This window comes from Phyllostomus discolor, chromosome 2, assembly GCF_004126475.2.
Source record: "Phyllostomus discolor isolate MPI-MPIP mPhyDis1 chromosome 2, mPhyDis1.pri.v3, whole genome shotgun sequence".
NCBI classification, from domain to species: Eukaryota; Metazoa; Chordata; class Mammalia; order Chiroptera; family Phyllostomidae; genus Phyllostomus; species Phyllostomus discolor.
In genome coordinates this window covers 149,231,440-149,257,849 of record NC_040904.2, presented here as the reverse complement: position 1 = coordinate 149,257,849, position 26,410 = coordinate 149,231,440, and positions in this window count along the sequence as shown.

Below are 26,410 nucleotides of genomic sequence, written 5' to 3'. Positions count from 1 at the left end.
GAAGAAGAATTTGCTTTCATATTAGTCAGGATTCTCCAGAGAAACAGAAGCAATTGTGTACGTGTGTGTGTGCACATGTGTGTGTGTATGTGTGTGTGTGTAATCTAGATCTGCCTTAGAGGAGATTTATTATAGGAATTGGTTCACATGGCCGCAGAGCCTGAGAAGTCCCACAACCTGTTGTCTGCAAGCTGGAGAACCAGGAAAGCTCATGGTGTAATTGAGTCCAAGTCTCAAGGCCCAAGAATCAGCAGCACCAATGTCTGGCATTTGATAAGATTATTTATATTGGAAGATCTAAACAATTAATTATTAGAATTAACAGGATAATTTACTAAGTTTTTGAAATGAAAAATAAACCTAGACAATTATTTTATTTCTATATATTAGCCAACAGAATTAAACACTGAAATTTAAAAAAATATACCAGCCACAAAAATATAAAATAGCAACAAATAAATTTAATATAAACTAAATCTCCTGAGGAAAACTTTTAAGCTTGATTTAAAAACATTTAAAAAGGCCTAAATAAATAGAGAGGTGCCCCATGGGTGGGAGACTTAATAAAATAAAGATTTTATTTTATTTCCAAATATATCCGTAAGTATGCAATTTTAATAAATATCTCTTATATTCTTTTGTAAAAATGATATGATTCAAAAAATCATATAAGTGAATGTATATTAACTAAAATGACCTTGAAAGAGAAGAAGATAGGGCTAATTACTGTTCAGGTATCAAGATTTATTATGAAACTGTAATGATTAAAGCAGTGTCATATGGACTGACAAGTAACCCAGTATAACAGAACAGAGAGTCTATTATTTGTAGATGAGCATGACATACGACTGAAGACCAGCGAAGGTGGTCAATAAATGGTACTGGGTGGTTGGTTACTCATATGGAAGGAAACCAAAGGAAACTAATTCCTACGTCATCCATAGACAAACAATTCCCTTTTGATTAATGATCTGAATGGTAAAACAAAAGTAGAGAATAATCTCATATAAGAGAATACCCTTGATTTTGAGATTTGTACAATTTCTTTTACAAAGATAGAAAGTACAAAACATAAAAGAAAAAACCCTGATAAATTTGGCTCATATATGATCCATATAACAATTCAGATGGAATCCTAAATTGCCATATTTTATTCAACTTTGGGAACAGGCATGGTGCCAGAAGCGACTTCCTAACTTCAGCTTCTCCTCAGACTCACCAGCAGCAACACAGATGCCAAAGGGAATTTGAGTAGAGGCTGCACAGCATAAGAATGTGGACAAAGAGAAGGAAGAAAACCAAATGCGAGTTAAAAGGAAGAAGCTGTCCCTCTATTCAAGTCCTTTTATTCATTCGGGAGCTCGTCAGGCCCTCGGGTGGTTCACCAGGGGAGGGTCCTGGTGTCCTCATGCCGGTTTGAACCAGACTAGAGGGTTTCAGAAAAAGTCATCACTTTTTTATTATTTGAAAAGACAATATTTATACAAATTTTGATATCCATGCTTAATCTATGTGTTAAGCATAACTAAAATCAGTGTCTACAATACCATATGTAAAAGCACATGAACTTGCTGAAAATTGTACTTGCACTCTTCTATTAAACTGGGACAACCCAGGTTGATGGTTTACATCAATAACCACAACATGCAACCCACTCCACTGAGGTGAGTTTATTAATTTCTTATGCTGAAAGAGAGTGAGAAAAACCAATTCAAATCTAAAGATTTTTTTATTAATAAAATTTTTTCCCATTTTAAAGAATTAACTTAAAAAACATTCTGCTCTTAAAGATGATGGTCAGAAGTATGAAAGTAGCTAAATGATCTGTGATATAATAAAAAGTAATTTGAAATGATCTCATATTTGAAATAAGGTTAATTGAAAAATATATCCAAGTTCAATAACTGTTATTTGGGGAGAACAAACTGCAATTGCTCTTAATTGTTACCAAGCTTTATGGAATGGTCTGTTTGTTAGAGGTATCACACAGATTGCAGTTTTCAGGCTTACACTCTGGAGAGATGTCATTTTGTGTGGCCTAGGCTCTGTGAGCCAAAGGACCCTTCCTCTCTAAAGACAGCTCTCCACACTGCGGCTGTAACTGCCAGCACAGAATCATTATTCTCCAGGCTGGACTTTGTAGGTCCAACCACACTAGGTACAGCAAATATTTCACCACTGCATGGATTTATAAACTAAGAATGACACAGGCAAGACACAAAAAGCTAAAACAGAGAATTTTGACAGGTTAATGGTTCAATCACATTTTATTTCCTTTCCCCTTATCAGTGCCAAAAATCATATAACAGATATTATACCCAGTACAAGTAAAAAGCATGCTTGGACCCCATTCTCATAAAAATAATTATCAAATGACCCCATGTTATATCATCAGCAATAAAAGGACAGATTGTCAGCAATAGTTTATGCCTACTGAAATATCCAAAGGCATTATTGGATTATTATAATATTTTGAGAATATTCTTTTTAATTAAAGGTGAAATATGGGCTCTCTACTTAAAAATACATATCACAACATTTTTGGAAACAATGTTATAGGAAAGTGATTCCAGATGTTCTCTGAGAAGTCATGAAAGCCCATCTGAGAAATACTGACACACAGTAATGTACCTGTGTGTACAAGTTAAATTGTTGTGTATACATACCTACATCTATGTCATATACAGAGAGACACACACACACTCATGTACGATGACAAGAAAATAAACCAGAGTAAAAGTGGAAACTTGGGGAAATAAATTGATAATTCTCCATAAACAATTTGCTAAAGTAAATTACTGAACTTAATGGTTGAAATGAAACACACGAGGGAGCAATTAGGTAGAGTAATATAAGGCAAAAAGTAAGACCAAACTTCATGCAAACCTAATGCTTCTTCAGTGCTGCTGATAAGTTTCAGGAAAAGTAAGGCTCACTAGTTAAATCGCTGGACAGAGAAGTATTCTGACCATCGCATATTGAATGTATCCTATAACCTTAATGAACTTCCTTATTAGTTATATAAGCCATTTTGTAGATTACTTAGAATTTTAGAAACATAGATAATTATGGCATTCACTAAAAGAGTCAGTTTTATATTTTCCTGTCCAATGTGTGTATGTTTTATTATTTTTCTTGCCTTATTAACATGTTTCTTGCCTTATTAACATGTTCATACTATTCAGTTATGATTGTGAGATGACCAGAAGAAAATTTTCCCCTCTGGGTGTATCAGATTGTTCCAGTACTAAAGGCCATTGTTCCCCCTTTGTACTGCATTACCACTTGTCTTTATCAAATCATATATATATGTATATTTATTAGTATTTTGTTCAGAATGTTTGCACCTATATTATTGAGAGAGATTGGTTCATAATTTAATTTCTTTTTTAAAAATTTTATGTATTGATTTTAGAGAGAGAGAAAAAAAGAGAGAGAGAGAGAGAGAGAGAGAGAGAGAGAGAGAGAAACTGGTTGTTTCATTTATTTACACACTCATGGGTTGATTCTAGTATGTGCCCTGATGAGGGATCAAACCTGCAACCTGGGCATATTGGCATGATGTTCCAACTAACTCAGTCAGGGCTTATAGTTTTATTTCTTATAATGTCCTTGTAATGTTTTGGTATTTAGGCTATGCTGGTCTCATTAAAAGAGTTCAACTACACTGAAATTAAGAACTGGCATAGACATAACAAAGAGGATAAAAAGAAAAGTCACAGCCCTGGCTGGTGTGGCTCAGCGGATTGAGCACCGGACTGTGAATCAAAGGGTCACTGGTTCAATTCCCAGTCAGGTCACATGCTTGGGTTGTGGACCAGGTCCCCAGTAGGGGGCGCATGAGAGGCAACCATACATTGATGTTTCTCTCCCTTTCTTTCTCTCTCCCTTCCCCTCTGTCTAAAATTAAATAAATAAATCTTAAAAAAAAAAAGAAAAGAAAAGTCATAGAATGGGAGGTAATATGTTTCTAACATATATAACTCATAAAGGATTTCTATACAGAATACAGAACTTCAACAAATCAATGATAAAAACAAAATTAAGTAAGATAATGGAGGGAAAATTATAAGCATGCATAACATAAAATGGAAAATGCAAATGACTACTAAGTACATGACCAAATGTCAAAACTCATTAACTTTCTGGAAACATTAAGTCGAAACTACCAACTAATACAAATAACCTCAAAGTTAGAAAGAATTAAAAACTCTGAAAATACCAAGTATTTCTAAAGATGTGGTGTAACAAGAATTCTCATTCACTGTTGGTGTATATATAAATTGATACAAGTATTTTAAAATTTTGATAATATCATCTATTAAATTTAAACATGTACATGCTTCACAACTCAGATATTCTAATCCTAGTTATATACTCTAGACAAATATGTCTATATGTGTGCCAAAAGATATGTCCAAGAATGTTTATAGGCATTGACTTGTAATAGCAATAAACTAGAAACAATAAAAATTTCCACCAGTGGTAGAATGGATGAATAAACTTGTAAAATTATACAAAATAAACAGTTATGAAGCAATAATAATGAACAAATTAGAGCAATACACAATAACGGGGATGGGCCTTGGCTGACTGAGTTCCCGCCTGCTAACCAAAGTGTCGCTGGTTCGATTCCCAGTCAGGGCACATGCCTGGATTTCAGGCCAGGTCCCCAGTAGGAGGTACACAAGAGACAACCACACATTGGTGTTTCTCTCCTTCTCTTTCTCCCTCCCCCCTCTCTAAAAATAAATAAATAAAAACCTTTAAAAATAATGGGTATGGTATTAACCAATACCATATAATGTTAAATAATGGTAGAAATTCTCAAAAGAATGGCAAGGAGCATGTGAGGGTGGGACTTCAAGAGTGTTGTTAATGTTTATTTCAAACTCATTTGATCATTCTATGAATGTTCACTTAATATTTAGTCATTATATTGTACATTTTATTGTATTATAGTACATATGCTATATTTACATTTTTAAGTATCTATAAATGTTTTTAAATGAAAATGACTCATATTATACACTTTTTTATAAAAACACATACTGGCAATAAGATTAGTAAACCTCAAGGTACAGTAACAACATTAAACTTCAAGATTTCATAACATATATTGTGTCTGAGAATCTAGGACTCCAGCTATTTGTAATAATCTACAATGATTTTTTTGAACAGTACTATCATTTGTGACAGTAAATTTAACACAAAACAAAATGTAGATTTCTTTAAAAGATTTGCACATTTAAAGGTAAGGAGAGAAAAATAGAATGGGACAACTGTAATAGCCTAATCAATAAAATATACTTAAAAAAAGGTAAAGCCAACAGACTTGGTGAAACTCTAAACGTATGAATAATAGTTTGTGATATTTTTGTCAAGTGTCAATTACAATTAACTTAGCCCATCTATTATGATAGGAATACCTATTACTTTTATTTCATAAGCATAAGATAATAGGAATAAATAAGCCATTGAGGAAGAGGATGTTTTTTATAACTCATAAAAACGGGACAGCCTGGCCAACGTGGCTCTGTTGGAGCATTGCTCTGTAACCACAGGCTTGCAGCTTGAATCCTGGTCCGGGTGAGCACAGGAGGCAACCAGTCAGCCTCTTTCCCTTCCTCTGTTTCTTCCTCTGTCTCTAAAAGCAATGAAGAAACCCTCTAGTGAGGGTAAAAAAAGGACAAATTAACTCTGTTAGTCTCAGAGAGACCTAACAGAATTAATAAATTAGCAAACATTACATTTTTAGCAAATTGTACGTCTGTATGTCTGTGTATGTCTGTATTGCAGGATATTTTGTATTTTTAGGAATATAAATACATGGTCTTTACTGGTCTATTCAGTCAAAGCAAGTGTTTTTTTTTTTTAAATCTCAGAATTGATTGAAATGGTTAGTGATCTATATGTATTGAGACTGTTTCTTTGTAATTCAATGAGGAAAGATGAGAAATATTACAGAAAAAGCATGCACTTCAATCATGTAGAACTATGACTCTGGGCAAGTTAATTTTTCTGAGCCTTGGTTTCCTTATCTGTAAAAAAAGAGAGATAATGTTAGGGACCCCCCCAGGTCTGCGCCAGGCATTTACACTGGGAAAGTAGTAGGTGGCATGTTGTCGACACACAGTGAGGGTCAGTCACCCCCTGTCCAGGCAGGGTTGTTTTCAGCCCAACAATCCAGGTCTAATTTAAATGTAAAATTAAAATTTAATATATTCAAAAACATAATAAAATAAAATGTAGTATATTCATATTTATAAAAATCTTTTACCTAACCTCATTTTGCAAATGCTAGAAATAGAAAAATAACACATCAAAAAGAAATTCATAATGTTATATGGTCAGATGTTTTATAACAAATTTCAACTTGTATCCAATTCAGTAGCATATGAATGATTACCATATCCTTTCCTCAAACTATTTAGGAAAAAGAAAATAATTTATCTTGGGGGAAATCGGATGATTCTCAGCTTTATTCTCAAGCCAGCAGTGATATGTAGTAAGAAAGAGAAAGATGACTAACAATCAGATAAGGTGGTTTCTAATCTTATAAATTTCACTAACTAGCTATGTGACCTTGTATATAGTTCATACGTCTTCTCTGAGCATCAGACTTATTAACCCTAAAATGAGGCTAATAATACCTGCTTTGCTTCTTTTATAAAATTTTTGTAAGGATCTAAGGAGAAAAGAGTAAAATCAACACCTGATTAGAAGTCTGAAGACCTTTGATTTAATTAAAAAGTGTATCTAGTCATATAAAATAAGAAATAAAAGGGGGCATTCACTTGAAAATACTGAATAAATATGAAAAGTCTTTTCTAAAACACAGGCAGATTAAAAAAAATAATTAACAACATTTTGCATTAGCAAATTTTCTAGACTTCAGAGCAGAAAGCTAAGTGTTGCCATGGGAGATTCACATTCTGTCTGAAACTTATTGTTTTATCTACAAAATAAAAGGTCTAAAACAAAATTTCTCCAAAGTTATTTCCAACTCACACTTCTATGATTTCATCTGAGAAAGAGCTTCAGAAATTGAAAAATGACCAACACTTTACATCAGCATAATAAAATATATTTGTGAACCAGAAGGTAGAATAAAATATGCGAGCAAAACAGAACCTAAACTATTAGACCAGTTTAATCTGAATTAGCAATTTTAATGGCTGCAAATCTACAAAACGCCTGTGCACTGCTTCTCTCTAAGTGAAACAATCTATGTGAAAGCATTTTGGAAACCTTAAGATGCCATGCAAATGTAAAGTATTATTAACATCAACTTCTTTACTTGAGCTCATTGAATTTGTAGAAGTCGTTTGTACATTTCAGCTGTGATCCATCTCCCAGGGTAGACATGGTGGGGAGGGAGGAAGAGAAGAGGAAGATTTATTTTTCCTGTTTTTTAGCTTCCCGTGTTCCCTGAGTGTGTATGTCTGTGATATAATACAAGCAAGTTTTTTTTTCTCTCAAGCATTAAGAGGGAGTGCTTTCTGTTAGATAGGGAAATAGATAGTCAGGTCTTTGTGTGTGTCTCAGTTAAAAAAAATAGTCACTTTGAGTTCTCATTTCCTGATTTGAGATGTTTGCAAGTGAAGCAGGTGGTTTGATGTATATCATACCATTATATCAAATATTTGCCATGTACAAGCTTATTTATTTTCTTTGCTTAGATAAACTATCATTTGCATAATTGAAAAGTGCTTTAAAATAAGAATTGCTAGTTATGAGTCATGGCAATAATGCTAGACAGGCTGGCAGTATTTTCTGCATTTGACTTGGAGAGAAACTGAGATGCTGAGAAGGAGGCAGAGTACAAACTAGACCTCCCAGGCTAGCTATCTGCAGGATGCCCATCTTTGGGCAAGAGTAATGGAATTATAATTTGGAAGGTGTCCGAGGATGGACAAACCTAGCTGCAGAGGCACCTAAAAATCCTCAGCAGGTAAATTTGTGCTGTCTTAAAATCATATAACCTGGCTCCATGGTTTATTGGAAGTTGCTTGTTAAAATTAAATGTAATTTGCAAGAACCTTTGGGGAAACCATTGTGGCCAGTTATGAGCTAGATTATTAAGACAAAAAGCTGGGCTGAGCACTTGCTTGAAGTTTTGTTTTCATCAGATCTCATCTCTCTCCTAAGAGGATAATTAGGTAAATAATGCATCTTGGCCTGGGGATTGAGGGGTAGGAGTGGGGATTGGAGAGAATCTTGCCTCTTTTTCCCCATTCTAATTTCTAGCTATTATAGCCTCGCCTAAGCCATTAGTCAAACTCCCTTGTGGTTAAAGAGGAACAATATCAACATTGAAATCTCCAGAGCAAATAAATAACATATTTATTTATTTCCCTGAAGTTTTTCTAAAATTAACCTCTCAGCTCAGCTCAGGATAGAGGATTTGCAGCCTGAAATGCAAGTCTTTCTCAAATCGATTTGAGAATCTCTCATGTTCCCTATGACGATTATAAAAGGAAATCAGCTGGTGCCACTGGAATGCACAAGATTAAGCAGTAATGTGCAGAGCTTCTGTGGCCTGGAGGGATTTTAATGTCATTACACAGCAAGTACCACAGTCCAACCCAAATGGGGGAAGGAAGAGTAAATTGCTGGGGGAGGGGGACTTTTCAGTTTGAAGTGTGAACCAGAAAAGTCTCTTCCTGCTGTAAGAATGTCAATCCTAAAAGGGAGAAAACTATACTTGAACAATGATTAAAATAAAATTTAAAAAAAAGAATGTCAATCCTTCACAAAGGGAGAGAAGAACAGTAAAGTTAACAACCAGTTACATGGTAACACGAAGTGCTCCAGAGTGATTCTGCAGTGAACAAGAAAAGTTGAAGCATCAGTGGTAGGACTTTGAGGCAGAAGGTAGATCTTCCAGCGCAGACTATGTTGGGAGGAAACAAGAAAATGGGGACCTGAGAAGTGGACCCAGACTGAATCAATACCAGTAATAAAGAATACTACCAGATCCCACTGTATTCTTAAGATGGGTTATTATGCACCACCCTTATGTATATAGCAGGGTAAAAAAAATTTAATTGTTATCTAAACAGTGAAAACTGAAGTTCTTAGGAGAGAACTGCCCTTGTAACTCACATTCAATGCAGAATGTGAGTCTCTGGAAACAGCTGGAAACAAAACATAGCATCAAACCACTCCACATGCACCAGAAGTTTTAGGGGACTGTGATCCTTGGAATAGTGCGTGGGTAAAGAAAAGGAGTTTAGAGAAGAGCCTGAGAAGGCTCCCCTAATGTGGTGGGACACGATGGTGAACAGCGTCCAATGTGAGTCCACGCAGGGACTGGGGGAGACTACTGAAGGCCTCGTAAGAACAAAGATGCTAACAATCAACTTTAAGTTGTTGAAGGTTTTCCAGGATATTAAAGGTTATCCTGAACCTTTAATAAAGTTTGTTGAATCCTTTTCCTTGTGCAGCAGCTGTGGGGGAGGAAACAGGAGCTGGGATGGGAAGCAGATTTTGATATGGAGTGAGCAGTGTAGGACCGAGGGAGCGCAAGAGCAGAGCCAGGGGAGCTGGACACACATTCTCCCCAGCCTCCCAGCACCCTAAAGAAGCTCTGGGGCTATGACCACAGCTTCCACCACAAACGCCCTAGTCTCCTTTCTTTTCTGAGCAGCAAGCATGGGGAAGTTGACACTCCTGGGGCAAGGCTCAGTCATGGGAGGTGGAGGCTGACTGAATGGATGGGAAAATAGCCCAACCTTCCTTTTCTCTCCTCCAGAGAGAAACATCTGAAGCGTGTTTTGGATAGTTTCTGCACAAATTCCCAGTGGGACTGAGCCTCATTTGTCCACAGTAGAAATATGCTCATTATCATACTCTTTGGCTCTCTCCTTTTCCTGTCTCACTATCCCCACTCCTGTACTTGAGCTTTCTGCCATCACTTCTCATGAATTACCTGTATGCAAGGTCTTAACTCTCGTATCTGTTTGGGGGAAAAACCAAGCTAGGACGCCCTCCCACTTTGTCCCCAGCTATGCTATTCTGATTCCAGAGGCAACCACTTCTACTAGTTTCTTACTCTCCAAAAGTATCTTTTGCATAGGCAAGTATTTAAATACATAAGTATGTTTGTATAAGTGTATGTATGTATATATATATGTGTGTGTGTATATTTAGATATAACATAAGCTTTTCACAGTTTCTCAATTATCCAAAATAGAGGGGAAAATCCATATCCTAAAATAGTCTAAGACAGCAAAATCTCTTATAAAAATGTACATCTGCACTTGAAAAAGAATAAATCTGGCCTTGAATCAGTTGGTTGGGCATTGTCCCGGAGAGCAAAAGGTCACCAGTTTGATCCCTGGTCAGGGCACATGTCTGGGTTGCGGGTTTGGTCCCAGGTCAGAGGCAACCAATCAAGGTTTCTCTCTCACATTGGTGTTTCTCTTCCTCCTTTTCCCTCCCTCTAAAAATAAATACATTAATACAGTATTAAAAAATAAATCTTATGATACCATTAATCACATTTAAAAATCATGCATAATGCATGGCATTTAGTCTCAACTGTGCTGCCAAGGAGGCCTGACGCTCATTCGGTAGTATCTGCTCTTTTCACACACTCATCTGACGTGCCTTCAGTGTTGTCACATGCACATGAAATACACAGCACAGAAGACTTCCTAGCAACGTGGTTCTATTTGGAGTAATGGTTGCAGACATTTAAAGTATTTATTGTAAAAAACTGAAATTTTATATAAAACTATCTTAAAATCAAGATGTTTAAGAAAATTTGATTTCAAAGAAGCTATGTCTTAAAAGTTATTTTAGCATTCAAATGCTCGGTTTGTTGTCCTGGTTATCCAGGTGCCAAATCAGCAAAATTAACTTTGTTCTTGGTAGCCTACTACTCCTTCTATTGGGACACGTGGTTTTCTCCAACATATGGACGTGATATTTCCTGTTACGGTTAATACTTCTTGTTAAATTGGAAGTGATCTTCATATGCTATTTTGACCTTATTACTGCTTGCAAAAGTTGAAGATAAACCTTCCTAAAGGCTTATCCTATGATTAACATGCTGTGATGACTTACGTACATATAGGCACACAAACGTACGTACTAAGTTTACCATATACCGTGAGAATTCAAAGTGGAGTGGGTGTCAGTTGAACCAGCAATGCAAGAGTAAAAATTAGTAGATTTATCTTTTATCATTAAGTTTTATAGGCACTATTTACAGTCATTACAATTATATTCAGATGATTGAGAGTCCTAAGGACCACTTTTTTCACCTCATAATGAGTCACCTTATTTTAGAGGGAGATGTACAAAATCTGCTATGTTGCCATGGTTTCTTGACTTCCTTGAGTGCTTGTGAAATACTTTTGTATTTTCAGATGTATCATCACATTATTTTAACATGCTAAGAATAACCTGAGATAAGAGCTATGTTCAGAAACAAATATTAGGACCTCATTTTAATGTCCTGCTAATAATAGGCAAATGTCTCAAACTGTTTTCTTTCTACCTGGAAATGCTTTTTCAGGGTTTCTGCTAGTTGGTGATTTCAGTGGCATCCTTTCTTCCCCATCCTGCAGATACATCCTGTGCACTGAGTTTATCGTGGCCTTCCTCCTCAGAACCTGCTCTGTGGAAATAAGTCCAGATATAATTCACTCTACTGTGTAAATTAGTGGTATCATTTGTTTTCTGGAAAATTGGAAGCCATGAGGAAAACATTTTTTGTTTTGAACTTTAAAAATTTGGAAGCCAGGGGTGGGGTTAAATATATGTGTAATTGTTTTATTGAGTAGCCTCAATGTGGGTTATAAACATGAAATATTTTTATTTTTCTCCAGTGACTGTTTCCAATCATGCTCTGTGAAATGTCACTTCCTTGCTTCCTAAGGACAGCTTGGATATGTGCCATATCTTTCACTAAAGTCTAGGTCTCTTTAAGTCTTTCATCTCATATTGGCTCAAATCCCATTTGCTCCCCTTCCTACCCATACTTCCTCCCTCTGTCCAGTAGGCCGGGTTTGTGACTTGGAACATTTAGAGTGGGGAGAAGGAATGGTCTGATTCTGGTTACTTCCTTTCCTTTTCTAGTTCAAATCTCAGGTCCCCTAATTTGAGAGATGAGAAGGGAAATGGGGGAGATAGAGATCTTTTGGGATAAGTGGTCCCCTGCTGGCTGTGGGGAGGAAACCAAGATCCCAGTCAGGCTCAGGTCAGATTCTATAAGCTCCTCTGATGTAACTGTCTCCATGGAGACTCTGTGCATGGCTGGCTCTCTTGGGAAGGGTTTCAGCTCTCAGCCTCCTCAGCTACTGAGGGCCCTCAAGGAGGGGCAGCCTTGTGCCCCTTTAATCTCTCTCAAGAAGTCCATGTTCCTATGTCCCTCAGAGTGGGACATCTCCTAAGCCCTGGGGAGACTTGGGGAACTAAAATGGGGTGACTCCATCCTCTTCTAACACAAACCATGCCACCATCTGTTATTGCCTCTGTGCTGCCAAATATTCCATCAAAGCTGCCTTTGCAGAAAATATGCTGGCACCAAGAGTGATTTTTATATATATCCACAAACTTCAGGGAGCTTGTATCACACCCTCCAGGAGCCCCCCTACCATACTCTGCTCTTGTCCAATGATTTCACCAGAGTAGGACAGCAGTGAAAATGAGATTCTTGTCTTCCCATCTCAGACAACCCTCTCACTGCACTTCTAGAGCTTCAAAGACACCTCCCATAATATTTTTTATCATAGACAAAGTTATCTGATGGCCCCCAAGATTCCTGACCCTTTTGTCATACCCTCCCTCTAAATGGGAGAACTGGTGAATGTGACGGATAAGTTACATTAGGAGTTTTTAATTTGTTGGCTTCAAGTTCTGCAAAAGGGAGTCACCTGGATGAGGTTAGTACTTAAAAGGATCTGGGTCATGCCTTCCCGAAGGCAGAGCAGTAGGAAGTGTGAGCTGGTCCGTGGCAGGGGCCCCTGGTAAGCACCTCGGAATGGCCTCTAGCAGCCAAAAGCAGTTCTGAAAGAACAGTAAGCACGGCAATGGGGACCTCAATGCTACAACCACAGAGAAACAAACTTTGCAAACTTTCTGAGGAGGCTTGAAAACAAATATTTTCCTAGTTGAGCCTCCAGATGTGAATAGTCTAGATGACACCTTGATTTCGTCCTTTGAGACTCAGCTACCCTGTACTCAGGTAACTGTGAGGTGATAAGTTTATGTTTTAAGCCATTAAGTTTGTCACCAATAAGCAGAATAAAAAAAGCTAGTACATCCTCTGTCTTCCTTTTCTATCCTTCTTATGTCATCTTGAGGTGAGGGCCATGCTGTCATGATATCAGGAAGTTAGAAGTACCAGCTCAAAGAAATGTTATAGCAAGCCTAGAGATCTGGTGTAAATTCTTGCTGACTGTCTTCAGAATGACAGAGATGCCGGATGGTTAATACTTCCTTATCCTCAGACAGGAGCTGTAATCACAGCCCCAGAGTGTCAAAATATTAAATATATACTGATGTCTTGTTGTATACAGGGTGGGGCAAAAGTAGGTATACAGTTGTTTGTATGGAAAATAATGCAGTAATTAATATATAACAACACAAGAATAAACTAGTTCTGTACTCACAACTGTAAAACTACTTTTGCTCACCTCATATGTACTACTGGATATTTTATTGGCTTTATTATACTGTCCAGTTCTAGTTAGAGTGTGTGTATGTATGTGTACATGTGTGTGTGGCTTATTCACAAAATTAATACATGAAAAATATTTTACATTACAAAGTAAGCACCATGCATTTAGGTGACTAAAATGTTATAGCTGTCATTCAACATTCATTGAAAAGACTCTCTGTGCTAAGTCTTTTAATTTGCCCTTAAATATTTATAACTGGTAACAAATTGAGCCTCAAGTAGCTGAACCTCAAGGAATCAATGCATTCAACAAATATTTATTAAGTGATCAGGAGATAAAACCTAAATGAGAAATGGCCCCCATCTTCTAGGAGTTCAGCATACTGAAAATGGTTAAACACGTAAACCAATATTCAAAATACAATGACAGAAGTGGACACATTCCCAGTGTCTGGCAGTGTAAGAACTATTTTGTAGGGGACCATGTCTAAGCCAGGAGGTGTGTGCAAAATTCTATGTATCTACATTTGTTTATGAGAAAATAATTCATTACTATATCATATTTTCTAACAAATCTGTGCCTAGGCTTATAAGGAAAGTACATCCTGAAAAGAGAAAGATGTGCTAAGATAAAGATGTGACACAATATATGCCTGGTCCCCAGCATGTTGACTGATGTGGTTACTTCCTAGAGTGCATGTGGCATCTCTTCACTATCACTGCTCTGGCTGCACTCCACGCATCAGAGCTCAGAGGTCCCTGCTGTGGGTGGCATCTCTTACAACATGGTTGGTGTCTGCTTGGGCCAAATGGCTGTGAAAGTTTTTTTGTGTGTGGTATCTCAAAGCATTTATTTTATGTCAACAGTGACTTGAACCATTCCAAGTTACTATATTGCAGTTATTGTGACAATTTCATAAGATAAATGTGCATATCCTAAGTGTCTAATGCAGTACGAGCATGAAAGACTTGGCCAGGGAAAGGTCTTTCTCATGGTAAGTCTGTTTCCACTGAAATGAGCTAGGGGGGTCTCAGTTCTTCATCCAGAGATGACTCCAGTGCAGGTTACACACTGGTCATCCTTACGTTACACTTATTGTAATCAACACACAATACACTGCACCTATTTAAAGTATATGGTTTGGTGAATTTCAACATTCACATACACATGTCAAGCCATCACCACAGCCAAGATAATGAACAAATCCATGATGCTCGAAATGTTTTCTCACCCCTTTGTAGTCCAGCTTTTTCTTCCCCGGGGAGTCACTGATGTGCTTTCTGTCCCTGTAAGGTAGTTCACATTTTTTAAGACTTTTATGTGAATGACCTCTGGAAACTGAGGGCCTTGATGCTACAATGACAAAAGAATTGAATTCTACCAAAAAATTGTGGGAGCTTGGGAGAAGAGCTGAGCCCCAAATGAGATCTCCACTTGGGGCCACACCTGGACTGCAATAGGAGAGACACTGAGAAGAGAGCCCAGCTGTCTGGCCTGTCAGAGCTGTGAGATAATGAATACCTATTGTCTTAGGAAGCCGAGTTTCTGACAATTTGTTACGCAGCAACAGAAAACTAAAACACTGCCTCATCGCTGACTCTATCCAGGCTACCATTTCTGAATATTTTAAACTAATACAAATGCTTCCTCCAAAGGGTCTAATACCATTTTTATAATAGCCTTCTTAAATTGCAGCTAAAAATGTTAACTGCAAATTTCCTTTGGCCTACCGAGACGCTGTAACTGCCTTTTTATTGTTCTCGGGCTCTCTCTTGGGCATTTGATTGCTCTGATGCCTGACCACATCTGCGCATATGTTAGTCACAGAAAGATGGCCTGGAAAGCATTTTCTTTGGAGGACTGGCACTGGGAATAAAACGATGATGGGTAGTAGAACTATCTCTTTCTTTAAATCATTTTTTCCTCTTTTGTTCCCTCACTTTAGATCAGAACGGAATTGAAAATACAATGCAAAACCAAAAATATCAGTAAGGTGTATTTGACGGTTTTGAGTGTCATTTCTTACCGCCAGAGAATTTTGTTCTGCATGCCTGCTCTGTTTGCGAGAGTGAGACCATGGATCCCTGCCTTCCGGCTGGCCTACAGGGTCAAGTGCTGATATAGTGTCACTGGTGTAAACGCCATTATTATGTAGCCATTCTGCTGTCTTCGTACAAACCTTTAAATTTTTTGGTACACAATTTTGGTTAAAATAATAGATTTTGGAGCCAACTGACCTGAGTTCTCTTATTGCATCTCCCAGTTACTTGCCATATGGTTCTATGTAAGTCAGCTGACCTCTCTGAGCACCAGTGTATTTACCTGTAAAGTAGAGACAAGACCTACCAACACATGTAATTTTGAAGAATGAATGAGATAATGTATGACATGCTTGTAATGATGCCTGGGATACAGCTATTAATGTTATTAATATTAATGTATTAATATGTCAACATATTAATAGTAGAAAGTTCTAAGATTGACTTATTAAAATCTGTACATTAATACATTCATTTTAATAAATACCAAATATTTAATAAATACTTATTATATGCAGAGTATAGTGAAAGAGAAGGGTGATATTCTAGGCCAGACAGAGAAGTATTTCTCAATCATAGGTCCTTTTTACAGAAAAATGTCTGGTGTACCTCTGTGTTGATTTGAAAGATTTCTATTATAACATCACACACACATCTGTACTATTTTGTATAAAGGTGATATTTTATTGATTTGTTCAGAACACACAGGAATAATAATCATAGTTACCATTTGACTATTAGGCACTGTTCTATGCAATTTTATATTTCATGTCATTTAACCACCTACAGGCCTACTAAGTTCAATTATTATCCCTAACTGTCAATGTGACTGGAAATACAGGGAAAGAAGCTTAGGAAAGGGAACAGAGTGCTCTCTCTATATATACACACACACACATATATATATACATATATATGTGTGCATATATATGTTGTGTATATATACACGTATGTACATACCTGTCACCATGGCTACAAAAGACCCCAGAGCCACAGAGTGAGCAAACTTGTTAAACATGGCTAAACTGAGTATCAAAGGACTCACTGAATCTGCTCTAAGCCTTGGTTGCACTTTGGATTCTGACTGTCCCCCCTTGCAGCAGTTCTTTGTTGTTATGGAACATTGTCTGAAACATGGTCTTAGAGTAAGAAAATCATTTTTGAATTACAGCAAAACTATCTGGGGTCCTTTGGAACTAGTGGAGAAGCTGTACCCAGAAGCAGAGGAAATAGGGGCTAGTGTCCGGGACTTACCTGGTCTTAAGACCCCCCTGGGTTGTACAAGAGCATGGCTTCGGTTAGCCCTCATGCAAACAAAGTGGCTGATCATCTTCATTGCTTAATAACTCAAAGGGATCTCTTGAGTGAATTCTCAAGAGATCCCTTTGAATTCCAAAAGACATACACATACACACATATATACACATATACATGTGTATATATACATATATGTATATGTGTATATATAAAACTAATAGTTGAAGATGAGATCATAAATGTGAAAGTTTAAGAGAGAAGAAAAATTATGTCTCCTCGCCTACATATAAGAAAATGGCTAAGACATATATATCTCAGAGCCCAGTTTGAAACACGATCTGTCTGACCCAAGGATTGTGCACTTACCACTACCTTGTATTAAAATTGAGTCAGTAGTTGGACTTGGTTTTATTCACAGTGAAATTAATAAAGACCTTTAACACTACCATTTAACCTGCAATGTGAAAAGTCTGATACAGTCTGAAGAATTGTTGGGACTCCCTTTGCCCTTGTTAGGTCTAGTAGTATATGCCTGGGGGGAAATTGCCACTATAATTTTGACTTCAGTCAAGGACTCTTGAATGTAGTTGTAGATGCTCTGTTCTTCCTGTGTGGATTCAGGGAAAGACCACTGTAGAATGAAAAGATGAGAAGAGAGCTCTTCCCAAAAGCAAGTCTAGAAGGAAGATTAATAAACAAATGCTTACTTGGGAGACATTCTTTGGACTCCTGTAATTTCCAATATTTTTCAAGACCAAGGAATATATGCTGATCTTTTCTGTAGGCCAATTGTTTCTGCCAAATAAAACAAGTTCTTCAAAAAATGCTCTGCCACTTTGAAATCCATAAGCATCATTTAAATTCAGCCCAGGAAAGGAGGGAATAGTTAGCTCCTCAGTGAATATGAAAGTCACTAATGTCTGTAAAGCAGATGAATGGCAGTGCTCTCTTCCTTACACCTCCCCTCTATACCTATGGTGGTTCATTCTGGCAGATATTACCAGTCTTCTCCTGATATCTATTCACTCCTTTTTTCCCATGGTACCAACATTTTTAACTGGATTATGACTGCCCAGAAAAAGACCTCAGTGAGGTATGGTCATACCAGTACATTCTGGCTAATGTGATCTGAATGTAACTGATGCAAACCTCCAAAGTCATGCTTTTAAGATGAAGAAGTGTGCGTTCTCTCCTTCAGCTCCCCTTCCTGGTGACCAGAACATGAACCCAAGGACTGGAGCTGAAAGGTCATCTTGAACCGCAAAGTGGAAACTGTCAGAGCTGTGTTACCTGTTCCGGGCTGTTTTAGCCTGGGCTGCTATAGAAATAAACTGTCTTGTTCAAACTATTCTTATTTTAGAATTCTATTACAATGACTAATTAATTTAGAATTTGATACTAGAATTGGGGTTGCCATAATATATGTGGCACTGGCTTAAGAGTTGAGCAGCAGGTGGAAGAAACACAGATATTAAAAAACTAGACAGTTCGTGACTTGTTAGTTTTGGGAAATATATATATATATATATATATATATATATATATATATGAAAATGGATACCTCTGATGCCTTAGAAGACAAAACACATATAAACATGGCCTGTGAGCCTAGAAACTTGTTGAAAAACTCTGAGTGCTGGTGTATATAGGCTGTCCATGGAGACTTTTAGCAAAGACCTGGAAAAAAGAGGGACTCAAGCTAAAACTAGAACATTTGTGATTATAGATAGAAATGATCACATAAATTTAAGCAAGTTTTTCTCTATATGTAGCCTTCCACCTAAAGAGACAATGTGAGTAGTAATTTAGAATTGTGCATCATTGAAAAAGTGAATTACTTCTGTATCCAAAACTAAAACTGAGCTAAGAAATGGATCTAAAGGTAAAGATCTTGTAGGACCTAAAACTGTGTCCCCTGCACCAGGCTTCCCTCGAGCTCATCCACATAAGTCAGTGACTGCAGCCCACAGTGATCGGATTAATGTTGTAGTCTTCCCAGTCAACTCCGTTATTTTGGGTGGCTTCAAGGAAGTCACTAATAACATGGGAAGAATGGATAAAGGCACAATTCCAGTTAATAATTTAAAAAAAATATTCTCAGATGTAAGGTGTCTGACAAGACAGTATCTGGGGCTACTTATTTATGAAACCTGCTTGAAGCCAAAAGACAAGAGGCCTACTGAGGTTTTGAGAGATACATATTGCTAAAGAAACCACACATGTAGCCCGAAAAAGTCTGTGTCAGCTCAGCCCACAGAGCAACCCAGGAGCATCTCTTCCACGGGCAGCAATGTTCCAGTGCACACCTGCAGTTACCTGAGGGTGATGGGTAAGGGGAATGTTCCAAGGGCAAAGCCAGGGAACTTCCAGCTCAATGAAGAAGAAATTTCCTTAAAGAGGAGACTCAGAGGCTTTCAAATAAACTAATCAAGGACTAACCAAGTTGCCAGACTGGAAGCTGTTTTCAATATCCACCTAAGCAAGATTTGGTGATTGCTAAAAAGCCAGTGACTGCTCTCAAGTTACCATTTTCCCCTGTTCTGACCAAGCATTTAAAACATGGATATCATATCCCTCCTCTCCATTTTCAACTGAGTTTGGGTGTTGGGGGGAAGAGACAAATAATTTTAGTTGTCAGATCCCTGGACCACAACAAGCTACATTAACCTAATGGAGAGGACCACATATTATCCCAAGACTCTGGACTTTGAAGTTGACTCTGTAACTGAATGGGACTTGAGGATTAACTAACTTGGGAATGGGAGAAATGCATTAGGCTGCTACTTGTCCCCAGTAGCCTTTCTCCCCTTCTCCCTCAGTTACAGAACTTTTAGCTAAGAGTGAGATGCCCAGTAAAAGTCTACATGTCCAAAAGTTCTTGCTGAAGGCAGGTGAGCAGAAGTAATATGTTTTGGAGTTTTTTCCCCCTAGATTGTCTCCTAAAGAAAGAGTTATCTCCTCCCCTCTCCTTTTCCTCTCCTGCTGGCTGAAATACAGATGTAATGGGTGAAGCTAAAGAAGCAATTGTGGTCCATGTAGTATCAGTCCTATGTTGGAATCACAGAATCACAGCAGGCTCACCACTACCTTTGCAGGGACTGGGATTAGCATTCAGATGGAGAACCAAATACCATGGGCATCCATATTCAAAAGTTATGCATCAGCCTGAAAACTATTAAATAGAATATGTTCTAAGCTCCTAGCTTGACAAGTATACCATTAAATGACCCTGTGTGCCAAGTTTGCATATAAAATCCTTGCATTTTTTTTTAGTAATGTGGTGAGGTCAGAAATAAATAGCCATTTTATCCTGACCTATGACTGCTGCCACCCAGCTGTGGTTCTATTGTGCATTAGAATGGATTTCATGCCGGAAGTATACATCCCAGGTCACGTCTAAGTTCCCACTAACAGCTGCCACTTGGCCACCCCTTGCCTTGAGCCTATGGGAGTACAGATCAGAAGCACAGACTGCACTGGAGAGTCAGGCTCAATCTGTGGAACCAAGTTTGGGGCCATTTGAGCAAGGCATTCAGGATCCTGAGTTCCTAACACATGGTCTACACCACAGGGGAGAGAACAGAGGTTCCAAGTAGGCACACCTCTTTGGTTCTAGAGACTTCTGGTTTGTTGACAGGGTACATATCTCAACAAGGGCCAGAGTAGGATTCTCAAAGATAAGGCCAAGGCCAAGGGCCATTCTTGCCCTGGTATAATTGTGGTACTGCTATAAGCTAGCCAGAAGGATACAGATTTCTAGCACTGACAAGCCATCGTGTCTGCTCTGGGCTGCTTACTCTTAAGTAGTTCCATAAGAGAGAAATAGATTTTTATATTTTTTATACCACTGCTATTTTGAGCCTTTGTTACAGTAATTATAGCTGTATTCTAACTATAACCTGTCTTTAGGCAATAGTTATCTGGATTTCATTGCTATACAATATTATACAAAGATCTGAATCTTCCCGCCTAAATCCTCATCCTTTTCTTTCCATGTGATATTTCCATCAGGTAGTTCCTCCATAATCATGTATGATCACCTTCTTCCACCAGCTCCTTACGTGTATGGTCGATATCACTTCCGTGAACTCTCTTCTTAGCCTCTGCCTCTAGCATCATTTCCTGCTCATCAGGCCTGGATCCTGACAACAACATGGCAGGGGGCCAGTCAAGCTTGACCTAAACAGCAACAAAATCAGCATGTGTCTCAGCAAATAGTGGGAAAAAAGAACACAATACTTGATGTTTCCTGTGTTTAGCATGCTTTTCTCACTTTTAAAACAATTTAAACACCTAAAATATATTTTCCAACATTTTTGTTTAGTCTATTTATGAATGAATAGACCAGTGTATATATCTATACTTAACAAGCTCTTTAGTATTCATATGTTTCCAATTCTGAGTTCTGGTTTTCATAAATGATGTGGATATTATAGGATCTCAGAATGTCATACAATTTAGTCATCCTTGTGAAAATAAGTGGCATTTATTCATTTATATTTTCTCACTTATTGACTCTGGCTACCACATCCTGAAATCTTCAGACATCCCTCTGTGAAAGTTTGTTGATCTTAAAAGAGATAAAACCTATGGCCTTGGCCTGTTTTGATGCTGAATTAGCAGAAGAAAGGGGTAGGTATTGATCTTCAAAGTGTCATTTATTGTACAATTGTCTTTGTATAAAATTCCCCATTTAATAATGAAAACCGCTCAGTGAGGTAAGTGCAGCAGGTAGGAAACAGCCCGTAAACCTGAGAGAGCAAGAAACACAAATTTCTAATTCATTCATACCTAAACTTAATCTGGACTTTAGGCTCCCATTCTCTGAAGTGAAAACAACTTAATCTCACTCATATTAAAAATGCCCAGAGTTATTAATTTTCCCTATAGTTGGCATCTAATCAGGAAGATTTGATGAGTGTCATGGTGAGGGACATAGTGGGGGCACCTGATCCTCAGTTTGCATCTCGCAGCCACTCAGAGACAGTCACTTTCTTCAGGCTCTAGATTCGTGCCGTCCAGTGGGATAGCCAGTAGCCACATGTGGCTTTTGACCACTCGATGTGTCTAGTCAGAACCAAGATGGGCTCTAACTGTGAAATACATACAGAATTTCAAAGATTTAGTATCAAAGGAAAGTCTTTTATTTGTAATATATCATTGATTACATGTTGAAATGAAAACATTTTGGATACATTTGGTTAAAGAAAATACATTATTCAAATTAATTCCACCTGTTTATTTTAAATATACAGGTGAAACTTTTAGGCTACATGTATGGATTGCATTTTTGCAACTGGACAAGTACTGCTCTCTGTCTCTGGCCATTTCCTTCCTCCTAACCACAAGGTTGCTTTGGTCCAGCAAAGTCATTTCCACTAGTGTTATACCCATTACTTTGCAAACTAGTGGAACTGCTATTATGAAAAAGTTAATTGAGTTTGCTCTGGACCATTTCACACCATGTTGCATGGATATTGTTGGATACAAAGTCATATTATAAGCCTATTTCAGTTTGTCTCTAAAAATTAAAGTCATCATTTTCATTTGAAGATCACCTAGAAAGTCCTCTTCTACAGCAATCTTCAGACACTAGTGAGCTCACTCATTATATATTTAGAACTGAAAATTTATTCTCTGTTCCTGACCACCAGGAAAACATCCATTTGTGCCACAAATCAATGAGGACTTCCCATGAATTAAAATATGTATGCATATATGCGTGTGTATATGTGTGTATGTGCATACACACACACATATGTATATATTATATATATATATTTGGGGATCTCTCTGAGGGATGTACAGAAGTGATGCTATTACAAGATTAGTTACTATTTGAGCTGTTTAACTTTCAACAGGAAAAAATCATTCAAAGTCTCTTAAGCAGAGCTTGTAGAAGTTCATAAAATGCTTTAAATTGCTGGGACTACCCATCTCCACAAGAAGCCAACATCACAATTAATGAAGCCCCTTTTTTTTATTGTGGTTAGAACAGGTAAGGTGAGATCTACTCTTTTAACAAGTTTTTATGTGCATAATACAGAGTTGTTAACTAGAGGCCCAGTGCTGCACAGTTGGTCTCTAGAGCTTACTCGCCTTGCACAACTGAACCTTTATGCCCAGTCAATAGCAACTCCCTGTTTCCCTCTCTTCCCAGCCCCTGGCAACCACCCTTCTACTCCCTGTTTCTGTCAATCTATATTACATACTTCAAATAAGGAATCATGCAGTATTTGTCCTTTTGTGACTGGCTTATTTCACTTAGCATAATGCTGTCAATTTTCATCCGTGTTGTTGCATATGAGGGATTTCCTTTTTTAAGGCTGAATAACATTCCACTGTACATATAGACCATATTTTCCTTCCTTTTTTCAAAGTATAGTTCATGGGCCATGCTACCACAGTTGGCTCAATTCATCCCCCTACCCCCGCTTCACTTCCCACACTGCCCCCAACATCTTCCTGTCCACCCTGCACCCACCCAACCATGCCTCCAAATCCCTACACCCCTTCCCCCATTCTCCCCCTTTCCTCTCCAGCTGACAACTGTCCAATGATCTCTATATCTATGACTTTGTTACTGCTCTAGTTATTTGCCCAGTCTGTTTTTGCCTTTGTTTTTTAGATTCAGTTGTTGATGATTGTAAGCCACCATCATTCCATCACCATTCTGATGTTCATACTCTTGACCTTATTCCTCCCAAACAAGACCCTTTAACATTTCACACAATAAGGGCTTGGTGATGATGAACTCCCCTAGCTCTACCTTGTCCGGGAAGCACCCTCTGCCCCTCAACTCCAAATGATATCCTCATTAGACAGAGCAATCTTGGTTGTAGGTTCCTGCCTTTCATCACTCTGAACCCCTTCTGCAAATTTGTTCTTGCCTGCAAAGCCCCCCTTGAGCAATCAGCAGATAGTCCTATGGGAACTCCCTTGTCTGCAACTCTGCATTTCTCTCACTTCTTCGAAGATTCTCTCTTTATCTTCAACCCCCACACCTTATTTATGCCATGTCCCAGTGTGGTCATCTCTGGGTGCAGCCTGCCCAGGGCTCTCCATGCCCCCTTGACCTGCACGTCCACTTCTGTCACCAAATTAGGGAAGCCTTCCTCATTATCCCTTCAAATAAGGTTTTAATTTCCTGCTCTTCTTCATCTCCCTCCAGAATCCCAGGACATCTCCAAGGTGGGCAGCATCCATGTTTTCTTTATCCATTCATCCACCAATGGACTTTTAGGTCGTTTCTACATCTAGGGCTGTTGTGAATAATACAGCAATGAACACAGGAGTGAAAGTATCTCTTCAACATCCTGATATAAGTTATTCTGGATAAATACACAGAAGTAGGATTGCTGGATCATGTGGCATTTCTATTTTTATTTTTTGAGAATTCACAAAAATCAAAATGGATTAAAACTTAACTGTGAGACCTGAAATTAAAAACTCCTAGAAGAAAATGAGGAAAGTGGCATAGGTTTTGGCAATGATTTCCAGGATATGACACCAAACACACAGATAACAAAAGCAAAAATAGACAAGTGAGATTACATCAAACTAAAAAATTTCCACACAGCAAAGGAAACAACAGAGTGAAAAGGCAGCCTACAAAATGGGAGAAAATAATTCCAACTCTATGTCTGATAAGAAATTATTATCCAAAATATATAAGGAAATCCTTCAACTCAATAGGAAAAAAAAGAGAACAGACACAAACAATCTAATTTTAATAATGGGCAAGGGATTTGAATAGACAGTACTCATAAGAAAACATACAAATGGCTGATAAGTATATGAAAAATTAAATAAAGTCACTCTTGAGAAAGACAAAACACAGAACAAGAGGCAGAGAAGAGGAAAAACACAGAATGAAGAAACTAATTTAGTCCCTCTCTTTTCTTTGGAGGAGAATCTCAGAGGTTTGAAAATGTTTAGGGGGAGCATTTTTGTCTTTATCCTTTGTGTTAAAACTTCGAAATAGGAAGAAAGAAGATAGAATCTGTTGAGGAGGCAATAATTAAGGTATTTCTCCCTGAATCTTGCTAAGACTTGCAGAAAGCAGACTCAGGTGAAGAAAAGAGATAGCTTAGGTCTTAGAGGAAGCAGCTAATTAGAGACCCAAGGCTCATAGCAAATAGGCTTAGAGGAACAGAGACAAGACTATTTTAGCAGAGGCACCACTCTTAGTCACCGAGTAAGGAAAACGTGACTGCATAGTGATGAATTCAGATGACAGTTACAGGCTCCAGAGTAGTTCTCTAGCTGTCAAAAAGAAAGCCAACATTTTTCACTTTTGCATAGAGCTACTATCATTACAGATAATTGGGAACATAGTATCTATTCCCATCCTCCCACCCTCTTACAGATACAGGCTCAGGAGGGACATCAGCTGGGCAGACAATGTCATAGTAAGTGTATTTTTCCAAAGCAATAAAAACAGAGACAGCCAGAGGGCTGGTATAAAAGACATCCAAGAGAGAACTTCCAAGGTCAAAATAAGAAAAGCCAAACACCAGATTGGATGGTGGCAATCACAGGGTAGCATGCAGGAGAGAAGCCCTAATGTCCAGGAGCCAATGAAATATACAAAGAAAATCAGAAGTAAGAGGTAAATGGGCAAAAGACAATATTCATTTAGAAAATATAAAACAAATACCTATGTGTCAGGCAAAATCATAGATGCTGAGGATGCAATAATGAAATAGGTGCTTATCTTCAAGTAGCTGATGGTCTAGTTGGGAAGGTAACAAATATATAGGCCATTACACACAGAGTGGTAGGTCTTTTGGGAGCCTATAAGCATAGTAGCTAACTCATTTTGGGGAGTTAAGAGAAGATTTCCAGAATAACATCAAGGTTTATAGTGAATTGATGAGCTCAGTTAAGCAGGTAAGATGGTTGTCAGGGAGGAGGAAGGGAAGGTCACAGAAGAGGCAGGGGGAGAGCAGAGAAGAACAGCATTGCAGGCCAAGGGCAGCACATGCAGAGTGTTAGGATGAGGTAATAACACAAGGAAATACAAAGAAGTCAAAAACATGAAAGTGAGAGCTAAAGGTAGAGAGGGGTAAAATACATGCCATGTTGAGGGGTTTGGACTTCATCCTGGTGGCAAAAGAAAGCATTGGAAATATTTGCTTTTCAGCAACACTGAAATATAGACAATAGACTTCTGGGAGATGAGGCTGAAGCCAAAGTAACAATAGGAAGCTTTGGCAGTGACATAGGCAGGAGATGTTAGTGACCAGAACTGGGGTGGTAGCAGTGGGGATGGAGATAAGCAGATGGATTCTGAGATACAGAGATAGAATTGAGAGGATTTAATTGTATCTATTCAAGGATTGGATGCAAGATTCCAGGAATTCTTAGGATGTGAGGCTCCAGCACATTTTCTGAATAGAGACAGACTCATCTTAGCTCCATATTCTGGGGACCTCTGTCAGTCAGCCTACTATGTAAAGAAAAAGTCTATGAAAATTG